The sequence below is a fragment of the Lontra canadensis genome, unplaced genomic scaffold (genome assembly GCF_010015895.1).
Source record: "Lontra canadensis isolate GAN:19392208 unplaced genomic scaffold, GSC_riverotter_1.0 scaffold140, whole genome shotgun sequence".
Lineage (NCBI taxonomy): Eukaryota > Metazoa > Chordata > Mammalia > Carnivora > Mustelidae > Lontra > Lontra canadensis.
In genome coordinates, this window is record NW_022631134.1 from 2334918 (window position 1) to 2341824 (window position 6907).

Consider the following 6907-nt stretch of genomic DNA (forward strand, 5'->3'; position numbering starts at 1 on the left):
TATACTGATATATTTTTAAAACTTTTTTAAGTTTTGAAATTAAATAAAACAAAACACAGATTATCTTTGTCATGAATTTCACAAGTTGGTGTATTTCTCAGGTTTTTGGGTTTTTTTTTGTTTTGGTTTGGTTTGGTTCCAAAATATCTTTGTAGGGATATTTCCTTGGCAAAATATAAACCTCTAACATTTGTATAATTTATTTATTTATTTTCACTCTTCAAAATCTTATTTCACTAACTTCAGGTGCAATTTCCATAACTGTTTTCTGGTCAATTTAGTATCCATGCTTGGCTTCCTAGAATGGTAGGTTTTGTTGGGTAGGGCAGAGACCATTTTAAGAAGCACCACATTTACTCATCTTCCACAAGGCCAAAGAGTTGAGCATCTGATTGTTCAAAAAAAACAAAGGCTTTCTCAGCATCCAGGAGGGCAGGCAGGCAAACCAGGCTGCAGACACTCTTGCATTTGTCAACATCAAACCAGAGAAAACCTATTCCACACAGATATGAAAAGAATCACAATTCATCTCTTCTTTTTCTGTTGCCGCAACATTTACCTTCTTTTAATTATCATATCATGTCATTTCTCAAATCCTTCCTTTAGTCCATCTCCTATGATTGCACAGGTGAGCTGCAAATACCAGGGAGTTGATGAGCTCAATTCACCCATAGAATTTCTCAATTTCCAACAGAGACAGTGAATTCCTCAGGTCTTGTTTGTTAGCAGCTCCAAGTATGGGGACTCTCTGATTTTTTGATACCCTGGTTATTTTATGAAGTTCAGTTGTGGTTTATCCCATTCTTTCAACATCAATGGTCTACAACAAACACAATGCCATCTGTGCATCTGGTATATGACTTCCACAGTGGCCCTAATTTCTCTTGGCCACCTACCTCCCAGAAGTGAAAAGTGACTGTTTTAGAATTTCCCAAGGTTACCTTAATTTTTTCAGTGTTAAATCCTTTGGTAGGTACAGTATTTACAAATTCATTGAACCGCAGCCTATATAATACAGGTGTCTTGGGCCACCTGGGTGGCTCAGTGGGTTGGGCCTCTGCCTTCGGCTGGGGTCATGATCTCAGGGTCCTGGGATCAAGTCCCACATCGGGCTCTCTGCTTGGCGAGGAGCCTGGTTCCCCTCTCTCTGCCTGCTTGTGATCTCTCTCTGTCAAATAAATAAACAAAATCTTTAAAAATAATAATAATAATACAGGTGTCTTTCCAGCACAGTCCAAACCTGGAATAACACTGAGAAAGGACTGAAATGAAGGCAGGCTGGACAGAAGTCTAGTCTGACAGTCCATTCCCCATTTCCACATGCAAGTAAGTGATCCAAATTGAAATGCTTTCTTACTGCTTTAGTACTGCTCTGCCTAGGAGATCTAGCTTCAAGACTCTGGAATTGGAGTCTGGGTCCAAATGAGAAAGGATTTGGTAAGTGATTTTTACACAGGGTTTGGGGGGAGAAGCACCCCACGTCCGCTCATCTTAGCTCTCCATCCAGCTCAACATTTGTATAATTTAGAGACATATTTGGATTGTTAAACCTTTGCTATTAGCCAAAACTTCGGTAAAAATAAACACACTTCAGGAAAAAAACAAAACAAAACAAAAAAAACCCAACCCTGTTCTTATACTTTTACCTTGTTGACTTTTGGGCTTTTTTTTTTTTTTTTTTTTTTTTTTTTTTTTTTTACTTTTGGGCTTCAAATCTAAAAGAACTGATTCTATACAATTAAGAATTGGGACAGACCTTATAATATAGTACCATTTTATACTTAATGAGTCTAACTCTTAGCAACATGCTACCCTTGATAGATGTTCTCTCATTTCATCTTCCCACCTGTCCTACTTAGCTGCCACTTTTTCTTTTTCAATTACACAGTACAGTATTAGCAATTATAGTCACCCTATTTTATGTTAGATGCTGAGACCTTATTCATCATATAAACTGAAAGTTTGTATCCTCTTACCGACCTCTCCGTATTTCCCCTGTACACCAGACCCCTACCACTCCCACCGCCCCCACCCAGCCCCTGGTAACCACTTTTCCATGCTCTGTTTCCAAGAGTTTTGACTTTCTGTTTGTTTGATTCCACATATAAGTGTTAATCATGAAATACTGTCTTTGCCTGGCTTATTTCACTTAAGCTGCTACTTTTCTAATTATGATTTAACAAATCAAGAAACTGAACCTGAAATAATTCAGTAACTTGCCTAAGGTCACATACTTCATAAATGAAAGAGAAGTGAATCACGTGGGGTCTACTTGACTCCAAAGTTCAAATGCTGACCTGTATTCACTGTATGTATTTGTTTTCCATTTAACTTATGAATGTGAACTTCCTATACAGGATTCATTGGAACTATTTGATTCTGGTGGTTTAGGCATTATTATGGCTTGTTAATATAGTTACAATTATATTATAGGTATTAGGTATTATAGTTTCCTTAAGGTGTGTCCTGTAGTCGCCAGCATTCAGACACCTCCATAAAAATGGATGGAAAATGATTGCTTGGCAGGTTCCAGAATGTCTTTTGGCCTCCATTCTGAGGAGTCACTTTGAAGAATAAATACACACCTGATAAACAATAAAAACAGTTTTTCATTATGTCACTGGGCACATAATTTTACTTTTGTTCTGACGTTTAAATCCTTTGTATCTATCTCCAATGTACAATGCCCATATGCCCATAAGAGGGCGATGTTTTACTACAAACTTCCAGTGAAACGTCCTCCAACCTGCTTTGGATAAAGTACACAATTTAGTAACAAAATTTCTTAAGGTTAAACTGGAGTTCCATTTGTTTGAGCACCATTTGCTTAAACCCTTTGGGGGGAAAATATTTCTTCTAAATATTATATGGAGAAAAGAAAAATTTTCTTTCTCAACACTTCAATTATAAGTATTTGTACAATCCAGAGAAAACAACATAGGTTTTGGCATTAGAAAAACCTGAATTTGAATACTGTCTCTATTCCTTCCTGGCTCTATGACTTTGCATAAGTTACTTGGTTTCTAGAGGATTCAGTTTTCCCCACACGTAAGACATGAACAGTGGTACCTACAGGATAGCAATTAAATGTGCCTCCTTCAGAACCTAATACAGATGCTCAGTAAATGGCAATGTTCTATAGTTCTGAAAAATCAGCCGATCAGAGCAGAGTTACATGAAATTTTCTTTTAAGATGAGCCTTGGTCATTTCTATCCCCTATTGCATTAAGCACAACACTTGGCACATACTACACATTCAATCCATTTTGTTGAATAAAATATTTTAAAATATAAAAAAGTTACACTGGGGAAAGCAGGAAGCTGGAGATAAACTGGTAGTATGGTCTACCAGATGTATTTCTACTTTCTCTCCTTTTTTCTTTCCCCTCACTGCCGCCAATAAAAGAAGTTAGTCCCCTCCTTTCTTTGAATAAGGAAAGGGAATTCGACCAAGTAAGAATTAGGTTTTGGAAATGAAGAGGAAAAGGAATAAAAGAAAGTGTTTTGTTTGTTGTTCTCTGTTTTTGTCTTTGGTAGGTAAGAATCTGCTGCCGAAGAAAGACAATGGCTTGGGGCCACAAGAAGTGCAGTGTCCAGAGCCTGGGCCCCAGGAGGCAACAGCCACAGGTGTCAAAGGCAGATGCCAAGGGGACCCGGTTCTGTGGCAGCCAGTGGTGAGCTCTGAGAGGTGCAGGACAGCAGCCACACATGACCTCTCCTTGCTCTCTCCCCTTTGCTCATCCCTCCTTTTTCTGGGACATCCTTAACAAACTGAGCCCAGAATAGAAAAAGGGGAGTGGCTGCAGGTCCTGTCACTCTGCCTGCTGTTGGCCTTTGGTCTGGGTACTCACACCCCAAGGCCCAGCTGCATCTACTCCCACCAGGTACAATATGTCAGCTCCAATGACCCATGAAGGTCATCATGATTAAACAACCAGAAGATGTAAATGATGACACTTCTCACAGGAGGAAATCACCTCTAAATGACAAATATGGCTGCCACTGAGGACGTAAAAAAAGAAATTTTGTACAATGATGCTCATCACACTTATAACAGCAAAATTTGCAGACTAATTTTCCAACAAGAGGAAAACTGTTGAATAACTAATGGTATAATATTTATGTATTATAAATATTTAACCAAATAGGTTGGGTGGAAAATTTTTAATGACATGGGGCGATGTTCATGAAGTCAATTTTTTTTTTTAAGGCAGAGTACAGAACAAGGTAAACAGGAAGGGGCACCTGGGTGGCTCAGTGGGTTAAAGCCTCTGCCTTCAGCTCAGGTCATGATCTCAGGGTCCTGGGATTGAGCCCTGCATCCGGCTCTCTGCTCCGCAGGGAGCCTGCTTCCTCCTCTCTCTCTGCCTGCCTCTCTGCCTACTTGGGATCTCTGTCTGTCAAATAAAAAAATAAAATAAAAAATTTAAAAAAAGAAGCAGAAAAACAGGTACTTCAAAATGCTAAGAGAATTTATCTTGGATGTTATTTTCCTTTTTTTCTATCATATGTTGTACAGTTTTCAAATTTCCTGTACGGAACACTCTAATCAAAAAAATACAGCTATACAAAAAGCTGGTAGAAGTTGTTGATGCTAATGGTTTGTATCCACTCTCGTATAGCAGATGAGGCTTGGGTCTGTGGTCAAACATTAAAGGTTTTCGGCGATTCCCTCAACAACCATGACCCTCATTTTTTGCATCCTTAAAATGGGCATAATTTAACGGGGCGGAGGTAGTCTGAAGGGACTTCATTCAGTTGTGATCATTAAGTGAGATGCAAACGCCGTTGCTCAGCTCACTGTTTGGTGCAGAGGAAACATTCAATTAACTAAAATTATTATTAAAGAACAGAACAGAGGAGTTGTTACCACATACCTTTGCCCCCCCACCCCCCACCTCCCCCCCCACCCCGCCTGCTCACGTGGCACATTCTCTCTTGCAAGAGAGAGCATAGGTACCCAGACCTGGGCAGAAGTGTGCATCTCTCAGCTGGGCTACCCAACTCAGCCCTCCACCACTGAGACCCAGAGGGCAAGAGGAAACAAAACGAATGTGAGCCTCATCAGGGAATTAGGTTAAGTGCTTCTTTTGAAATTTTATAATAGTGTTCTGGGTAGACAGAAACTCCAGAGGTAAAATAATATCAGCGCAATCCCTTCCATGCGGAACCCAAAGTGAGAAGCTCCTGGGAGTATCTAGGCCAAGGCCACCTTGCAAATTCTGACCACGGCTGGATTTGCCCAATGTACTTCACCCCTCCCGTGGCCCCACCTCGTGCCTCGGTTCCCACCCACATGGCCTGAAGCCCCAGAAACTCTTTATGATCGGGCCCCATCAAGGGAAACCCCTCAAAAATTTTCTGAAAAACAGAATTTGGAGAGGCTCCAAAGATTATCACATGAACCACCCTGAGATATTTTGAAAATCCAGAATCAAAGTAAAAGATCATTAATTTTTATAGTAATAAGTATAAGCCCAGCCCCACACTGTGTTGTAATACTTACACGGCCGTAGAAGGTAGGTGATTTAATTATTTCCATTTTGCGGACGCATGAAAACTCGATGAGGTAGTTCTGTTTTGTTCCCTCTTCTGTCTCAGTACGTACAACACTGGCCACCCTCTGAGTACTCAGTGAACATTTGTGGAATCAATGAATGGACCTAAGCAATTTTCGTAAGCCACACAGCAGGTAAGTCACACCCAGAGTGTGAAGCCGGAGTCACACCCAGGCTGACCTAACTCCACAGACTGAGTCCTTACCCACTGCTTCTGTTTACCTTTCTCCCACGGATGACCTCCATCTGCGAAAGAAGACAAGGGCCTTGCTGGTGGAGGTATTTCTCTGCACGACGCTTACAGTTGGCGCGTCCGTAGATATGACTGGACATAGTGATTTCTCCAGGGTCCGTGTTTAGACATTACTAACAGGATCCAGGTGTCCTCTGCTTTGGGAATATATTTACATATCAGCTGGAAAAGCTGAAGCCTTCTATATAATTCTCCAGGCTTTCTGTAATAATGCAGAATGATAAATTATGGGCTACTTACCAAAAAAATGTCTAGATGCAGGCAAACATATTTCTATTATCATTTAGCAATTGCTTGAGGGCTTTGAAAGCCTGTGGAATATAGGCAGTTGAAGAAGTGTCCCCTAAGAAATTATCAAGATGAGGGCTTGGAAGTTAAATGCACTTCCTCTACCTTTTAGGCTCTATCTATTCAAAGGCAAACAGATTGAGTTGCATTTCTCTGTGTGATTAACATCAAGCGCCCAGTGTTGGTTGAAAAGGTTCATTATCTGGAGAAGAACTTAAAAGGCAGGATGGACAACTTCAATTTAGATAATTATTGGCTGTGATGGAGTGCTCTTCAAATGGGTCTGCGTGGGGCGGGGGCGAGGAGTGACATCCACCAAGCACTGGAAAGGCTTTCAGAACCCACAGGCAGCAAATACCTAAGTAGAGGAAGCATGATATATGGGATCAGAAACCCTGGTTTCAGCTCCAGCTCCATCACTTACTAGCTTGGTGGCCTTAAGCAGAATCAATCAGTGTCTCTGAGGTCAGTTTTCCCATCTGTAAATGCAGGAATGACCAGGCCTGATTTTCAGGTTGTTGGAAGGATCCAGCGACACCGCTGAGAATGCCTGGTAAACGTTCCCATCAGGCTTATGGAGCAAGATTTAGGAGGATTCAAAGATGAGCAAGACCGTTTTCTACAACCCGAAGTTAATACAGTCTTAAGGGCCTCTTTAAGAAAAAAATACAAGATTAGAAGTAAAAATTAAATACACTGTCTTGGAAGGAGCTTTGTTGGGCTTGCGGGAAATGCACCTGTGTCTCCATGAGAAGTGGAGTAGTAGTGCTCAGGAGCCTGGATTAAGGAGGTGCAGGACCTGAGTTCA

The 6907-nt window shown here is 40.9% G+C and overlaps 1 pseudogene; it reads right to left on the reverse strand.

Moving 5' to 3' along the window:
* Positions 1-525: 525 nt before the first annotated feature.
* LOC116858599 lies at positions 526-1307 on the reverse strand (annotated as a pseudogene).
* Positions 1308-6907: the final 5600 nt, after the last annotated feature.